We start from the raw sequence: 17,540 nt of genomic DNA, 5'->3' as shown, positions 1-17,540 counted from the left end.
GATCTTCCATAAGAAGGAAAGGATAGTACGGAACATAGGAGTAAAAGTGAACAGAGGACGTGGGTTAGAGTAAGAACCCTGCCTAGAAGTTCTAAGCGCAAGGCCGGGGCCCGGTCCCCGAGGTTGTATGGACACTAATGGTTCTACAGCAGACACCGGTGGAGTAGTGGGCTGTAAATGCACTACTCCCATCTAAAACTTGGGGGCACAACAGCAACATTGATAGTGAGCCAGGACTCAGGAGTAAGGAGTCCCCGAAGCAGGCTACAGCTGTCTGCCGTACAAGTAGAGTTCTTGGGAACATCTGAAAGGAGGAACTCCAGTGTAACTCAGTACTAGGAGATCTTCACACTTAAAGGCGCTATAGAGGAGATGTTCAGAAAGGCACATGTTGGCGGACTGTTGGAAGGGAGCGTCCTATCTTGCCTGGAGGTCGACTGAGCCCCTGACCCGGAGGACACAGCACGGAAGCAGGCACCTGTGTGTACTACAGACTGTGAGTAAAGCTTTGGAACTACAAGCCTTGGTGTCCTCCATTCATTCCTGCGCCAACACCCCTGGTACCGCTACATCTGGGTACCAGCTTCTACACTGCCTGCTCCTCTCAGCTACCCCTACATCTACACTGCCCTGGGACTACAGCTCCACCTGTGGGAGCTTCACCATCTTGGCTGCAACACACCACCAGTCCCAGAGGATCTGCATGCAGCGTCGACCTAACATCTCACTTGCCGAACACCATAGGTGGCGTCACAAACTATTCATAAACTCTATTCACCCCTTTTTGCCATGGAGCCCCAGGGCCACGGACCGGGTCACAGCTTCCGTGACAACTCCCATTGAGATCAACGGGCCCGGGACCGAGTACCCCGCTAGCCCTGGTGGGCGCTCCAATAGCACAGTCAATTGGATGATCGCAGCTTCTAGTCTCCCATGGAAACTATTGAAGTCAGTAAAAAGTGCAGAAAAAAAAATATTTAAAAAATAATTTAAAAAAATCAAAAAATATAAAAGTTAAAATCACCCAGTTTTTGCCCCATTCAAAATAAAACGATAAAAAATACACATATTTGATATTGCCGTGTTCAGAATCACCCGATTTATCAATATATAAAAATAACCCAATCAAAACGACAGAATTATGTTTTTTTGGTCGCCGCTACATTGCAATAAAATGAAATAACGGACGATCAAAACATCGTACTGACCCCAAAATGGTATCAATAAAAACATCAGCTCAGCGTACAAAAAATAAGCCCACACCCAGCACCAGATCATGAAAAATGGAGACGCTACAGGTCTCGGAAAATGGCGCCATTTTTTTTTTACTTTGGATTTTTTTTGACCTCTTAAATAAAAAAGAACCTAGACATGTTTGTTATCAGAACTCGTAATGACCTGGAGAATCATAATGGCAGGTCAGTTTTAGCATTTAGTGAACATTGTAAAAATTGTAAAAATAAAAACAAAAAAAAAATTGTGGGATAGCACTTTTTTGCAATTTCACAGCACTTTGAATTTTTTTCCCATTTTCCAGTACACGATATATTAAAATCAATGGTGTCGTCCAAAAGTACAACTCGCTCCCGCAAAAAACAAGCCCTCACATGGCTATATTGATGGAAAAATAAAAAATAGTTATGCCTCTGGGAAGAAGGGGAGCAAAAAGCAAAAACGAGAAAACGAGAAAAACCCAAGGTGGTGAAGGGGTTAAAATAATCTCTGGGGGCAGATTCTAAGGAAGATCTATGTCCGGCCCATAGATCTTAATAGCTCATTTACATATTAAGAAAAATGTGGATTTCTCCGGAATGACACAACGGATTGCAGATATCAAGGTGTCATGTTAGTGGCCTTGCTATGACCTATTTGCCCATATAGACGGCTCAGGAGGGTGGATCCTACTGACACATTCCCTTTAATGCATAATAAAGCAGCCCAAATGTATTCAGACAACATAAATGCTGACCGGAAAGTGGTAAGCAAGAACCTGAACATATCAGATCCTCTTCCTCAGTTGTTCCCAGAGTATGATGCTTCTCTACCACATAAGAGGATTATAAATGATATATGGTAGGTGGCCCAGGACATGGAACAGAGTTTGCATTGGGGCCTAAGAGCTTCAATTTTTTTGTGCTGGGCCCCATAGTAGCTGATGCACCAGGGTAGTTACATAATGCAGGGAATCTCAGATTTGCAGCATCTGAGGGAAGGCACTGGGCCCAGATCTGGAGTAGTTCACCCATGACAAACATGCCTGGGAGCCAAAACAGATAATTGTCCAGTAGCTGGATGTCTGTGCGCTCTGAGCAGCATGTGGACTCTTCCCTCACATGATATAAATAGCTTGTTTTGCTTTGTTTAGTGTTGAATCCTGGAAAACACAGAGAACGGTCATTTTTTTTTCAAGGGCAATTTGTGTTTGCTTGCTGTTCCCCTATAACAGATTGCAGGCAATAGTGCATTCAGTATATAAAGCCGCGTTCACACATTTAGGCAGTGATGCAGCAAGGAACGGCAGCATTGCCGCAGAACGAGCTGCAGGAGACCACGTACTAAGCTATGTGACTTTGCCATGAAAATTTGCGATAACTAATATATAAAAAGGCAACATAAATTAACCAGGGCCCTGCCATAAAAGGGAGGCCGACATGACAGGGCGCGGTGCATAATAAAAGGGAGGCCGATATGACAGGGTGCGGTGCACAATAAAAGGGAGGCCGACATGACAGGTCGCGGTGCATAATAAAAGGGAGGCCGACATGACAGGGCGCGGTGCATAATAAAAGGGAGGCCGACATGACAGGGTGCGGTGCACAATAAAAGGGTGGCCAACATGACAGGGTGCGGTGCATAATAAAAGGGAGGCCGACATGACAGGGCGCGGTGCATAATAAAAGGGAGGCCGACATGACAGGGCGCGGTGCATAATAAAAGGGAGGCCGACATGACAGGGCGCGGTGCATAATAAAAGTGAGGCCAACATGACAGGGTGCGGTGCACAATAAAAGGGAGGCCGACATGACAGGGCGCGGTGCATAATAAAAGGGAGGCCGACATGACAGGGTGCGGTGCACAATAAATCTAACCAGCAAAGAGGTTCTTAAAGATTTTGCCTTCTTGTTGTTTAGTTTTTGGTATTCTGAACATACAAGATGTCCAAATATGGATGTCATGGGAATGTACCAGTCTGGAAAGGGTTACAAGGCCACTGCTAAGAGGCACAGTGACAGTCATTACCTGCAAGTGGAGGAAATTTGGAATTGTGGTGAGTGACCAACCAAAACTTTGCCAAGAACTCATCAATAACTTATCCTCGAGGTTCCAAAAAAGCACCGACAAATATCTAAGACGTAACTGTAGAAGAAATCGGTGCACACAGGGTCTTATCAGATGGACAAAATAAGCGATATATTCAAATTGCACTAAGCTGATAGATCTAATGTAATGACATATAGAGCTCTTTGAGAAAATCAGCTTTAGCAGATCCGTAGGCGACCGTATCAAATGTGATACCAGGGGAAGAGTCTTGAGGAGATCATTTGCATATTCCCAGTGCCTTCTGGGATAAGTGAAGAGTCTCCGCGAGCTCAACGATCACTGGGTTTTGGCCGTTGCAGCTGAAAAGAGGAAATCGGAAAACCAGGGGAAGAGTCTTGAGGAGATCATTTGCATATTCCCAGTGCCTTCTGGGATAAGTGAAGAGTCTCCGCGAGCTCAACGATCACTTGGTTTTGGCCGTTGCAGCTGAAAAGAGGAAATCGGAAAACCAGGGGAAGAGTCTTGAGGAGATCATTTGCATATTCCCAGTGCCTTCTGGGATAAGTGAAGAGTCTCCGTGAGCTCAACGATCACTTGGTTTTGGCCGTTGCAGCTGAAAAGAGGAAATCGGAAAACCAGGGGAAGAGTCTTGAGGAGATCATTTGCATATTCCCAGTGCCTTCTGGGATAAGTGAAGAGTCTCTGCGAGCTCAACGATCACTGGGTTTTGGCCGTTGCAGCTGAAAAGAGGAAATCGGAAAAAACGAATTTTGGCTCATCTTTCATCGTTTTTAAGAAATCTCAAGATTGAAGAGGCCAGGAGCCATTTGGTGAGCTGCATTTCTTGCTACATGTTCACAGATTTACCAGTGGAAAAGCCAAACTTCACATGCCACAAATGCAAGCTTGTGACCCTGTTGGAGGAAAAGTTGCAAAATCTCGAAGAGAGGTTAGCTACGTTGAAGATCATTAAGGAAGGTGAAGAGTTCTTGGACAGAGCAGAATTATCTCTTCATGTTACAGAAAGAGAAGAAATTCGAAGTGCACCTGAAGAAACAGAGGAATGGAGACATGTGACCCAGAGAAGCAGGAGGATCAGGAGGCAGTCAGCACCCATACTGCTCAGAAACCAGTACCAGGCTCTCACGCAGGAAAACGATGAAGAAATACATCAGGATAAGACTTTGCCAACAAACAGCAACCTTGTACGCCTTCAGAGTCCTCCTGGATGGAGAAAGAAAAATGTTGTGAAGAAGAAACGGAGAGTGGTGGTCATGGGGGATTCCCTATTGAGAGGAACAGAGGCCGCTATCTGCAGACCGGATATAACTTCAAGAGAAATGTGCTGTCTTCCAGGTGCAAAAATTAAAGATGTGTCTGACAGGATATCAGGACTCTTCAGACCTACAGATGACTACCCATTCCTGCTACTACATGTGGGGACAAATGACACTGCAAGAAACGAACTGGAAACCATCTGCAGAGACTTTGAAGACTTAGGCAAGAAAGTGAAAGAACTGGGAGCGCAGGTGGTCTTCTCTTCCATCCTCCCAGTGGATGGCCATGGAACAAGGAGGTGGAATAAGATTCTGCAGGTGAACAACTGGCTACGTCGATGGTGCCGTCAGCAACGATTTGGATTTCTGGATCACGGAGTGAACTACTTATACGATGGACTACTTGCTAGAGATGGGGTGCACCTTACGAAGACTGGAAAGCATGTATTTGGAAGTCGCCTTGCTACACTTGTAAGGAGAGCTTTAAACTAGAACAACATGGGAAGGGAAGCAAAAGACTAGAAAAAGCCATACACCTGACAAATGCTATTGAGAACTCTGCTATTAGAAGTGGAAAGGAAGAACAAAGACGAAAGAATCTAATTAATAAAAAATATTGGAGAAAGAGAAACCAATCACAAACTAAAATGTTTCTATACTAATGCACAAAGCATGGGCAACAAACAAGGAGAATTGGAACTACTAACACAGGAAAAGAAATATGATGTCATTGGAATCACTGAAACTTGGTGGGACAATACACATGATTGGAATACAAGACTAGAAAGATACAACTTATTTGCAAGAAACAGACTCGAGAAACGAGGAGGGGGTGTCGCACTGTATGTTAGAAACGCATATATCTGCACAGAGATTGAAGCTTCAGAGACTGGGAGTTCTGTGGAAACTGTTTGGGTAAGAATACAAGGACAGAACAATGGAAAGGACACCATTGTAGGCATTTACTACAGGCCGCCTGTGCAAGCTGAAGATATGGATGAACTCTTTATGCATCAAATGGCCAAGTTCTCCAAAAAATATGACATAGTTGTCATGGGAGATTTCAACTATCCAGACATTTGTTGGGAATCTCTCTCAGGCAAAACTAACAGGTCAAGGAAATTCTTATCCTCTCTTGCTGACAACTTTATCTTCCAAAAGGTAGGGGAGAAAACAAGGGGAACTGCTACCTTGGATCTAATCCTTATAAACAGGGAGGAAATGGTTGAGGAGGTAAAAGTGGCTGGAACCCTAGGAGGTAGCGACCATGCTATTTTAGAATTTTGGATAACTAGAGGCGGAAGACCTGTGAAGACTCAGACGTCAAGGTTAGATTTCAGAAAGGCAGATTTTAAGGGATTCAGAAAGATAATTGGAGGGATCCAATGGCTGGATATCCTTAAAGACAAAAATGTCCAGGAAGGATGGGAAATCTTGAAAAATGAAATTCTCAAAGCACAGTTGTTAACAATTCCGAAAAGAGGGAAGAATAGGAAGCATTTAAGGAAACCAGGATGGGTGAACACAGAACTTAAGCACATGCTAAAAAGGAAGAAAAAAATGTTTATAAAATGGAAAGAGGGAGGCATATCTAAAGAAGAATATAATGCTGTCTGCAGAACCTGCAGGGCACAAATCAGATTATCTAAAGCTGAAAATGAATTGAGGCTTGCAAGAGATGTCAAAAGCAATAATAAAGGATTTTGGGGATATGTCAAAAGTAAAAGAAAAGTCAAAGATGCTATAGGATTTTTACAGGATGAAAATGATGAAATGGTAAGACAGGATGTTGAGAAGGCTGAACTTTTAAATTCCTATTTTGCATCTGTTTTCTCTCAGAAAGGAAATGTAACACCAACTGTTATTCACTGTCCTATTAAGGGAATAGAAGAATCCAGGATATCTATAAACAGAAAGATAGTGAGGAAACACTTAGCTAACCTAAATGAATTCAAGTCTCCAGGTCCAGATGAATTACACCCCAGAGTACTGAAGGAGATAGCAGAAGAAATTTTTGAACCCCTCTCCATAATCTTTGAAAATTCTTGGAGAACAGGAGAAGTGCCAGAAGACTGGAGAAGAGCAAATGTTGTTCCTATCTTCAAAAAGGGGAAGAAGGTGGACCCAGGCAACTATAGGCCGGTGAGTCTGACTTCTATACCAGGAAAGATCTTTGAACAAATTATTAAACAACATGTATGTCAATACCTGGATAAGAATGAAGTGATCAAACAGAGTCAGCATGGGTTTGTAACTAATAAGTCATGTCAGACTAACTTAATTTCCCTCTATGATGGTATCACTGATTGGGTGGATCAAGGAAATGCTGTAGATATAGTATATCTTGACTTCAGCAAAGCATTTGACAAAGTCTCTCATATAATCCTTATTGAAAAAATGACTAAGTATGGAATGGACAAGGCAACTGTTAGATGGATTCATAACTGGCTTAGTGATCGGACCCAAAGAGTGGTCGTAAATGGCTGCACATCCAGTTGGAAGAATGTCTCAAGTGGGGTACCACAGGGCTCTGTCCTGGGCCCTGTATTGTTCAACATCTTTATCAACGATTTAGATGAAGGAATTGAGGGTAAACTGATTAAATTTGCTGATGACACAAAGCTAGGAGGGATAGCTAATACTAGAGAAGAGAGAGAGAGGATTCAAAAAGATTTAAATAAACTGGAGAAGTGGGCAGCAACTAACAGAATGGTTTTTAACAGGGAGAAATGCAAAGTACTACATCTGGGCAATAAAAATGAAAAAAGCATATATAGAATGGGAGGAATAGGGCTAAGTGACAGCACATGTGAAAAAGACTTGGGTATACTAATAGATCACAGACTGAATATGAGTCAACAGTGTGATGCAGCAGCAAAAAAGGCAAATGCAATTCTAGGATGTATTAACAGAAGCATACAGTCTAGATCACGTGAAGTCATTATTTCCCTCTACTCCTCTTTGGTCAGACCTCATCTGGAATATTGTGTCCAGTTTTGGGCACCACATTTTAAAAAAGACATCAACAAACTGGAGCAAGTTCAGAAAAGAGCGACCAGAATGGTGACCGTTCTGCAAACCCTGTCTTATGAGGAAAGGTTGCAGGATTTGGGAATGTTTAGTTTGCAAAAGAGAAGACTGAGAGGAGACTTAATAGCTGTCTACAAATATCTAAAGGGCTGTCACATTGTAGAAGGATCAACTTTATTCTCATTTGCACAAGGAAAGACTAGAAGCAATGGGATGAAACTGAATGGGAGGAGACACAGATTAGATATTAGAAAAAACTTTTTGACAGTTAGAGTGATCAATGAGTGGAACAGGCTGCCACGAGAAGTGGTGAGTTCTCCTTCAATGGAAGTCTTCAAACAGAGGCTGGACAGACATCTGACTGGGATGATTTAGCGAATCCTGCTTTGAGCAGGGGGTTGGACCAGATGGCCCAGGAGGTCCCTTCCAACTCTACGATTCTATGATTCTATGAAGAAGTGGAAAGTTTGTGGATATAATCCGCCGATTATCTTTGACCTTGTACAATAATCGGCAGCGCGGATTATATCCACAAACTTTCCATTTCTTGACAAATATCTAAGGAACGGCAGGCTTCACTTGATTAAGTTAAAGTGTTATTCATAAAAGAACAAATTAACCACTAGCCATAGCAGGACCAACCATTGAGTCCTTCAGAGATCCCTACACCGCGGCTCTGGCACTCAGAGTATAGTACTCCACTATTTCTGGTAGTCTTATAGACAATGAATGGAGCTGAGGCTGAGCATATACACCTTCACTACCTTCACTACATTGAAGATGCGGGTGCAGAGCTCTGTTCTCCGTGTGTCAGAGCACCAGATGATGAAAAGTCCCAGCAGTTTGGACCTCCAGCCTATCAAGAAGTCATCCCCTTTCCTATGAATCAGGGATAATGGTGATAAGCTGTTATTTGGGGAATCAGGCTTCTCAGATCAATTTTCACGCTTCCACAATGTGAAAGACACTGGTCAAAAATGGCATCTAGAGAAAAGGAGAGGCAAAAACCACTGCTGACCAAAAAGAACACAAAGGCTCATCTTGCATTTGCCCCTCAAAAAATCACCTCTAAGACATGTAGTATATTATTCTATGGACTGATGAGTGAAAAGTTTAACTTTTTTCATCTGATATAAAGGTTACTTCATTTCTCCATAAAAATATCATACCAACTGTCCGACATAGTGGTGGTCGTGTGAAGATGTGGGGCTGCTTTGTTTTGACCTGGACGACTTGATATAATTGATGGAACCACCAATTCCTTCAAGGAATCCTGAAGGAGAATGTTCAGTCATCAGTTTGTGAAATAAAGCTCAAGAGCAGCTGGATTATACAGCAGGACAATGATCCGACGCACACGAACAAGCCCATCTCTGAATATCTAGAAAGATTCATAATAGAGGTTTTGGAGTGGCCAAGTCAAAATCATATGAATCTTATTGAGAAGCTGTGTCAAGACGACGAGTGCATGATAAAAAAAAACCTCCATTGTAATCACATTTTTTTTTATATCCAAGCCGGACACAACAATCAACATTTTTATGCACTGTGTGTAGTAATCTAGCGCCCATAAAGTGCAACTTTTTCACATCCTCATAAGAAATCAGGGGACAATCTCCGGATCATCTGGATGGAAAAATCATTATGGGAGCAGTGCTTGTCACATACATCCCTCTAGAACTACCATAGGTATAGTGGAATAATGATGTTGATGGTATGTCAGATACATATATACAATATTTACTGCCCCGGATCTGCACCACTCCTCCTCTCATGGTGCAGTAATGACATCAAGCACTGGGATGAAGGACTCACCAAATTACGCTGATAATACCCGCTTCGGCTCTCATAGCAGGCTTTTGCTTTTTTTTTTTCCCCTGTACGACTCTGGCTTCTTAATGATTGAGCAGTGACATAGATGGGAAAAAGAAACCGTCCTCAGAAAAAAAATCTCTGTTACTGCCCATTTGGTTGAAGAGGAAATTTGCATATTGAGTGCCTAAAATTCAGAAGGCTATATTTCTACAAACAAAAAGTAAAAAAACATTTTACTCAGGGCTTGGGCCCCTTTATGATGAGGAAGTTAGCTACAAATAAAATAGTGGAAGGTCCTCTCGAAAGAGTAATACACTATTTTTCTCAGAAAAATCTTTATTTATTTCTTATCCTCCTCTTCTTCTCTTTTTCAAAGGGTTATCCAGCCATTTTTAAATGCTTTTAAAGTAAGTACACCAGCCTCTTCAGATCTTAACAATCTATATAATTTTGTATGCAGTTTTGAGTTGTGAAATGTGGTGACAGATTCCCTTTAAGAGGAGCATATATAAACATCCTAAGTCATGTTACAAAGCTCGCTAAAGGGTCCATATTAACTTTTAGGACTGCTACATGATCCAATAGGTGTCAATAGGGTTCATTCACCAGCTGGATCTAGCACCCTCCAGTCACAGGGTTCTCAGATAACCAACAAATGAGGTGAGCTCCTTCTTGTCCTTACCTGGAGTTTCCATCCTCTTCCTCTCTGAAAAGCTTATTTGCATATAAAGATACAAAAAATACACAGATGCCAAATAATAGAATAGTGAATAATGGTGAAAGGGTGACCTCTTGTGGACAGAATAGTGCAGTGCATAATTCAAAATGCCATTTTTTTGTTACGATTCAGCACCTTTTACAGTTTATTACTAGGGATAAGCAAACCCGTGGAAGTTTGGGTTCTGGTACCTGACCCAAACTTTAGTCCAAAGAACCCGAACCTGGACTTTGACACAGTCTCCTACTACTGTAAGAGTGTGTCCAGGATATACATGATCTTCACTCATTACGAAAATTAAAACGTGTGCGCTTTTGTGTATTAAAAATGTATGTCAAGTGCATAGAATATCACGGGCACTAATGTGAATGTTGTAATATGAATAATGCTATAGAATGTTTTATTATTATTGTTGTGGATGGCTAAAAATAGGCTTTGATAAAGTATAATGTGTTATTGTATTAAGCATAGGGAAAGGATAAGGAATTAGGACATTAGTATAGAGAACGAGATAGGATAAAGTGATACATATAGATACCAATGGGAAGGTGCAGTGGAGGGCACAGCAGAACCAGGATATGGATAAGATTAGTATATGATTAGTATAGGAAAAGTGCAAAGCAAAAGGGAACCGGTCACCAGGAATAACGCTATTATCCTGCAGATTAGCCCCATATCTGCAGGTTAACAGCGTTATTCCTGGTGACCGGTTCCCTTTAAAGTATTTAGAAACAGCCCAGTATGGGAGGGGCAAGAGTAGTTAAAAGAGGAAGCATTTCCTGATTTTGGTCAGATAGAGAGAAATGGAAGATTAAGCAAGAAGACTGAACTCGTGGAGTTGGTCCACCCCGCGCTTTGCCAGAAGACTCATCAGGATCCTGGATTTTATGAAAATATGTTTTATATTTTGGTCATAACTTGTGGTTTAACTGTGGGGGCATCATAAAGTATGGTGGTCCTTCATACATTGTAGGAACTACTGTGGGGGCCCCTCATACATTGTGGCGGCAATCATACAGTGTAGGAGCTAATGTTGGAGCCATTATACAGGGTGGGAGCTAATATGGGGGCTATAATACAACGAGGAAGCTAATGTGTTGTCATTATACAGTGAGGGAGCTAATACTGGGGCCATTATACTCGTATAGTGTGAGAGCCAATGTGGGGCCATTGTACAGTGTGAAAGATAATATGGGGCCAATTTACAATGTGGGAGCTAATATTAGGGCCATTATACAGCTTGAAGTGTGGAGTCATTATACAGTTTGAGGGCGGATGTGGGTCCATTATGAAACTGGGAGCCAATGTTGGAATCATTATACAGTTTGCGGACTACATTGGGGGGTGGCCTCATGCAGTGTGCGGGCCATTATAAAAAAATATTCAGAATTGAGAGTCCTTAGTGGTTGATACCTTTTAATGGCTAGCTGAAAAGATGGTAACACATTGCAAGCTTTCGAGACTACTCAGGTCTCTTCATCAGGCAAAGACTATTACAAAATCTGAAGAATCACATATTTATGCACAATACAGCACAGAAAAAATGCTCTCTCAATGCTGGAATGAATGAATTTGCTCCTAAGACCTCGTGGGGGCATCACAACACATTAGGAGACCCCAATCAGAGGACAATAAAACATACGGACTCCTTACCTATGAACTGGTCCAATATTTATAGTAGAAAAAGACAGCAGGATGGCACTCACCGTTCTCTTGAAATGATTCACTTTATTTCATGTTAATAAAGCACAGGCAATGGCACGGGAGAAATGCAAAAAGACGGTTATAAGTGACTTTGCGGGTATTTCTTCCTCAGGGACAGTGCCGGATGTTTCTTTTTTCTTTGACGGTCCAATATTTATGTTTCTCCCTCTCCCATAATCACTTCTGCTTCACGTCACTTGTCTCATCTATTGCATTTTTTCTAGGCTGTATTGTGCATAAATATGTGACTCTTCAGATTTTGTATTAGTCTATGCCTGATGAAGAGACCTGAGTAGTCTCAAAAGCTTGCAATGTGTTACCATCTTTTCAGTTAGCCATTAAAAGGTATCAACCACTGAGGACTCTCAATTCTGAATATTTTTCTATCTACTGGCTAACACGGTACAAAGATATACATCTTTCCTGTATCAAAACGGGCCATTATACTGTTTTGATGGAGCATTGGGGGCATCATACTGTGTATAAGGAGCTGTACATGGGAAGGACTCAGGGGACATTATTAAAGAGAGGTGCAAGACTCGGGCGAGTGTAGTAATCGCAGGTACGCGGGATACAGTGACGAGGCGGGAGACAGGAGGAACTTTAAGATGTAACTTTTATATATATATATATATATATATATATATATATATATATATATGCCTATAGGGGCTATCTCGAGCAACCAAACAAGTTAACAGCAGTTATCCTCGCAGGGATCAACACAAGAATACACTAGTAACACAAACACGACTAACCCGGCAAAGACCGGTCACTATAGGGCCGCGGTATGGCCTACTACGGGTCCAGAATGTTAACTACAACGTGTCACTTATCCTCGCTGACATCCTGCAGAGCGATGGTCGATGATGTTCGGTGTATCAGCCCAGCCGACGAGGATTTGGTGGAGACTTCGGGTGTTCCTACGCCTCGGCTGCCGTGGGCGGGAGCGGTCGGGCCGTACCCACGGAGTGGCGTCGGGCGTCGGCTGTCGCGGGCGGGCCGCACCCGCGGGGTGGAGTCGTGTGTTGTCTCTCCGTTGGACGGCTCGGTGTCATCTTCCTTCTGTTAGCGGTGAGTCTCCCTTCAGTCTCTCCCGTCGCTGCTCTGCTCTCCTTGCTCTGGTTCTGGCTCTCGCTCTGGCGCCCTCTAGCTTCCTCTCTTCTCTCATGCTGCGTCGACTGACTCCTGCTGGAGTCCTCAGTCCCTTTTATAGTAGCTCCTCCCCCAACCTTTCTAGAAGTCTCTTCGGTCGTCCCCCAATTGTGTCCCCCGGAAACAGTCTCCCTAGGAACCTTGGTGACGGCCCCCTTGGTTCCGGCCTGGATACACAGCCGGGGCTTCTCCTCCTACACTCCCCCATCCTGTATGCTTGTCAGTCCTTGGGCAAGGGCTTGGGGAGGCCTGGGTCGGTGTCTTGAGACGAAAGTTTCCTTTGCCATATGAACTGATCCTGTTCGTAGCGTTCGGGGGGTTTGTCAGCTGTTGACCACTCGGAGCGTCTTGGTTCGACTGTGGTGGAGTCTTCTGGGGTGGTGGAAGGTGGTGGGTCAGTCGGGCCTGGTGGGTCGACTGGGTCCGCTGGGATATTATTCCTTGCAGTGTTCATTTGTACTGCTGGGAGGTCTTCCTTGTCGTCCTCATCCCATACCGCTGGCAGAGGTTCTGAGACCTGAGGCGTGGTCTCGGGTCATGTGGGGTCGGTGGAAGTACAGGGCCGTAACATATTACGGTGCACAGTACGGGTAGGGAGATCCCCGTCTTTCTCAGGTTGTATTTCGTACACTGACCCGTCGGGGCTTACTCGGCGCAACACTCGGCATGGACTCTCTTCCCAGCGGGGTTCCAGCTTTTTCTGAGTGCGCTGATCTCGTACGAGTACCCAATCCCCGGCCCGGAGGTCAATGGGTTGAGGCAGAGTCCCCCTTGGATGTTCCAGGTCCTGGAGTTTTGTGTGGATGATTCGGTGCAGGGTTTGTAGCCGATGCCGGTGGTTCCGGACCCACAACGAGACCCCTGTCCACGGTTGTTGCTCTTCCGGATTTAATTCCACCTCCGTGATCCCCTTGCCTTCCTGGCCAAATAGCAGCGAGTAAGGGGTGTAACCGGTGACTCGGTGTACCCGGTTGTTATAAACCCACATCAGTTCAGGGATGTACTCAGGCCAGCGGGCCTTCCGGTCACTCTCCAGAGTGCGTAACATTTGAATTAGCGTTTGATTAAATCATTCACAGGCCCCATTCCCCTGTGGGTGGTACGGAGTGGTCCGGGACTTATCGATGCCATATAGACGGTGTAGCTCTTCCATGACCTTTCCCAGGAAACATGCCCCCTGATCTGAGTGTATTCGTTGGGGGCAGCCGTATACTTGGATAAAGTTTTTGCAAATCGCGTAGGCGGCCGACTCTGCAGTTTGATCTCGGGTAGGGTTTACCACGGCGAATTTGGTGAAATGGTCCACCATGATGAGACAATGTTTATACCCCAGGTACACGGGGCCAATGGTCAAATAGTCAATCATCAAGAGGTCGAGGGGTGCTGATGTTACTATTGTTTGTACTGGGGCCCGCTGTGCGGGTGGTTTAGCTAGCTCGCGTAGGCGGCACGCCCGGCAAGCCTCTTCCACTGCAGTTTGTAAGCGAGGATGGTACGCCATTTGCTGTAACCACTGAAAAGTCTTTTGAGCCCTGAAATGAGCCCCTTTTTCATGGGCCTCTCGAGCTAGTTCACCAAGTTGGGCACCCAGCACGACTGCTTGCCAAGCTGTTGCTGAAGTCGTCCGCATTACTGCCTTGCGGTACTACAGTCCCTTTCTGATCACTAATTTCGCGCATTGGTGCAGCATTAACAACGTGTCCTGAGTCAAGGTCTGCCTCTGGGAGTCGTTAGGTATTTTGCCGGTGGCCACCCATTGATGTAGGGGTCCAATTTCTCCATCTTCCTGCTGTTGCTCGATCCACTTATCACGGGGCTGTTCTAGCATGCCTCTTGGGGGCTCCATATGGGATTGTTCTCACGTAGTGGCTGTGAGTCCGGCGGGGGCCAGAGTGAACAGCGTTTCCTCTCCTTCCAGTTCGTCATCTCGACTTTGCCCTGTGGTTGTACGCCGGATCCTGGAGAGGGCGTCGGCATGCACATTCTCCGCTCCCCTTTTATAGATGATTTTGTACTTGAATTTGGCCATCCTGGCCACCCATCGTTGCTCCAGAGCCCCTAATTTGGCATTTTTGAGGTGGGCCAGCGGGTTATTGTGAGTTCATACCACCACCTCAGAGCCAGGTACTCTGCAAACCGCTCCATCATAGCCCACACTACTGCGAGGAGTTCGAGCTTAAAGGAGCTGTAATTGTCAGGATTACGTTCCGAGTCGTGGAGTGATCGACTGCGGTAAGCGATCACTCTTTCCCGGCCATCTTGGACTTGGGACAATACTGCTCCTAGTCCATGTAGGCTCCCGTCAGTGTGCAGTATGAATGGCTGCGAGAAATCCGCATACGCCAACACCAGGGCGTCCGAGAGGGCGGCTTTGAGATCTCGGAAGGCCTCTTTTTGCGGTTTGCGCCACTGAATCTTCCATCCATTCGCTCAGGCAGGGGCCCCTTTCAGCAGGTCTTGCAGGGCTCGAGCGTGTCGTGCAAAGTTCTTTACGAAGCGACGGCAATATCCGTCCAGCCCCAGGAAGGCTCGTACATCTTTTACAGTCTCGGGAGTAGGCCACCCTTGGATCATGGCGACCTTTTCCATGGATGGTCTAACGCCTTCGGCGGAGACGGTATGCCCCAGGTATTCGATCTGTGTACGAAACAAGTGGCATTTCTGGGGATTTACCTTCAACCCGTACTTCTGCAACTGCCCGAGCATCTGCCCCAACCGCCGCAGGTGGTCCTCAAATGTGGCGGCATAGATGATGATGTCGTCCAGGTATATCAATGTGGCCTCGAAGCTGAGATCTCCCAGACACCACTCCATCAGCCGTTGGAAGGTTCCGGGGGCATTGGCCAGCCCAAACGGCATACCATTAAATTCGAACAGTCCCATGGGGGAATGAACGCAGTCTTGGCACGGTCTTCCTCTGACATTGGCACCTGCCAGTAGAAGCTGGCCAGATCTAAAGTCGAGAAGCATGTCACCTTCCCCAGGGCGGATAGGGACTCCTCTATCCGAGGCAGTGGGTATGAGTCTTTGATGGTACAAGCGTTCAATTTCCGATAGTCCACACAGAACTGCAAGGTGCCATCCTTCTTGCGGACTAACACGATGGGGGCTGCTCAGGGACTCTGGCTTTCTCAGATAACTCCTTTCCGCAGCATTTGGCACAGTAAAGTTTTCACCTCCTGATATAGTTGCGATGCCGATACCATCCTCTGATGGGAGCCGTTCCTGCCGTGGGAATGCCATGTGTAATGGCTGTGGTACATCCAAAATCATCCTCATGGTTGGCGAAAAGCTCCTGATACTGGCCCAAAAGCGTTTCTACCTGGAGAATTTGGGCCGGGTTAAGGCCAGAGAGTTCTGCTCACATTCTCTCCAGGATGGCTCGGCCCTTTTCTTCGGTCGAGGTCCCGATGGTCTGAAGAGACCGGATAGACACCGCCCAAGGATCCCCGGCCTGCACTTTTAGTTGGAACGCAGGGGTCGGAAGCACCTCTTGCAAAGGTCTCACCAGCTTCACCATTTCGGCTCGTGGCTTCAGCACGATGTCTTGGTCTTCTAGGTTGACGCAGCGCACCAGGACGGTCCCTTTCCGCACAGTGGCTAGGGTGCGGGCAGCCAGGACTCCAGAGGGTAGGCGTTCCGAGAAGCACGGCTCCACCCGCATCTCTACTCCCTCCAGGGGCACAGGGGCACGGATAGGCAAGGCCACTACTGTCTGCCCAGGCGGCAGCACGAGTGGAGGAGCAGCCGGCGCGATCACCTTCCCCAGTACCTCGCCCTCCTGGCAGTCCTGGAGGACTCGCACTCCCCGTACCAACTGCTGGAAGACCCGCCCTTGGGGCGTGTTGGAGCCCCACTGGCTCAGAGTCTCTTGCGTGGGCTCACTTAGGAGGAGGTTGCCGAACTCCAACAGTATTTTCATACCTAGGGTAATCAGATGTTTGTTGTTTGCGTCTCCCTGGGTCAGGACCACTCCCCGGTGGCCGAATGATTTGCGGCTTAGCGAAATCTGCATCCAGACTACTCCTACGACAGGAACCGGTAGCTGGTTGGCGGCTACCAACTTTATCATGGAACCCCACTAAGGTCTCACTGCTTCGGGAAAATGCTGCCGAAAATAAGTCTCTGGCATGGTCGTTACTTGGGACCCCGTATCTACTAGACATCATACGGCACGGCCTTCAACCTCTGCCCATACCACTGGTCACTGCGCAACCAGGCCTTCGTGACTTGGAGTGTCCCTATCCTCCCCAATCGTAACAGGCGAGTGGTTGTGGGAACCGGCTCTGGTGAGGGCCGCGATGGTTCATGCCTTGTCTGCCCGGCCCTAGATGACTTCTTGTGGCCTCTTTTTTCGCTTCGGCCAATTCGCCTTTACTACTTTGTATCTCTTGCTTCATCTCTTGTACCCAGTGGGGTCCACCCAACAGGGGCGTATCTAGGGGGGGGCAGCCGGGGCAGTTGCCCTGGGCGCAGCCGGCAAGGGGCGCAGTCCGGGCCGCAATGCAGCGGTCCGCAGTGTCCTCCCTGGCGGCTGCGTTCTGCCGCCCCCCCTGGCCTGAGAGTCGGCGCAGAGAAGG

The sequence above is a fragment of the Dendrobates tinctorius genome, unplaced genomic scaffold (assembly GCF_039654945.1).
Source record: "Dendrobates tinctorius isolate UK_male_01 unplaced genomic scaffold, ASM3965494v1 ptg000165l, whole genome shotgun sequence".
NCBI lineage: Eukaryota > Metazoa > Chordata > Amphibia > Anura > Dendrobatidae > Dendrobates > Dendrobates tinctorius.
Note: the sequence above shows the minus strand (reverse complement) of the source record.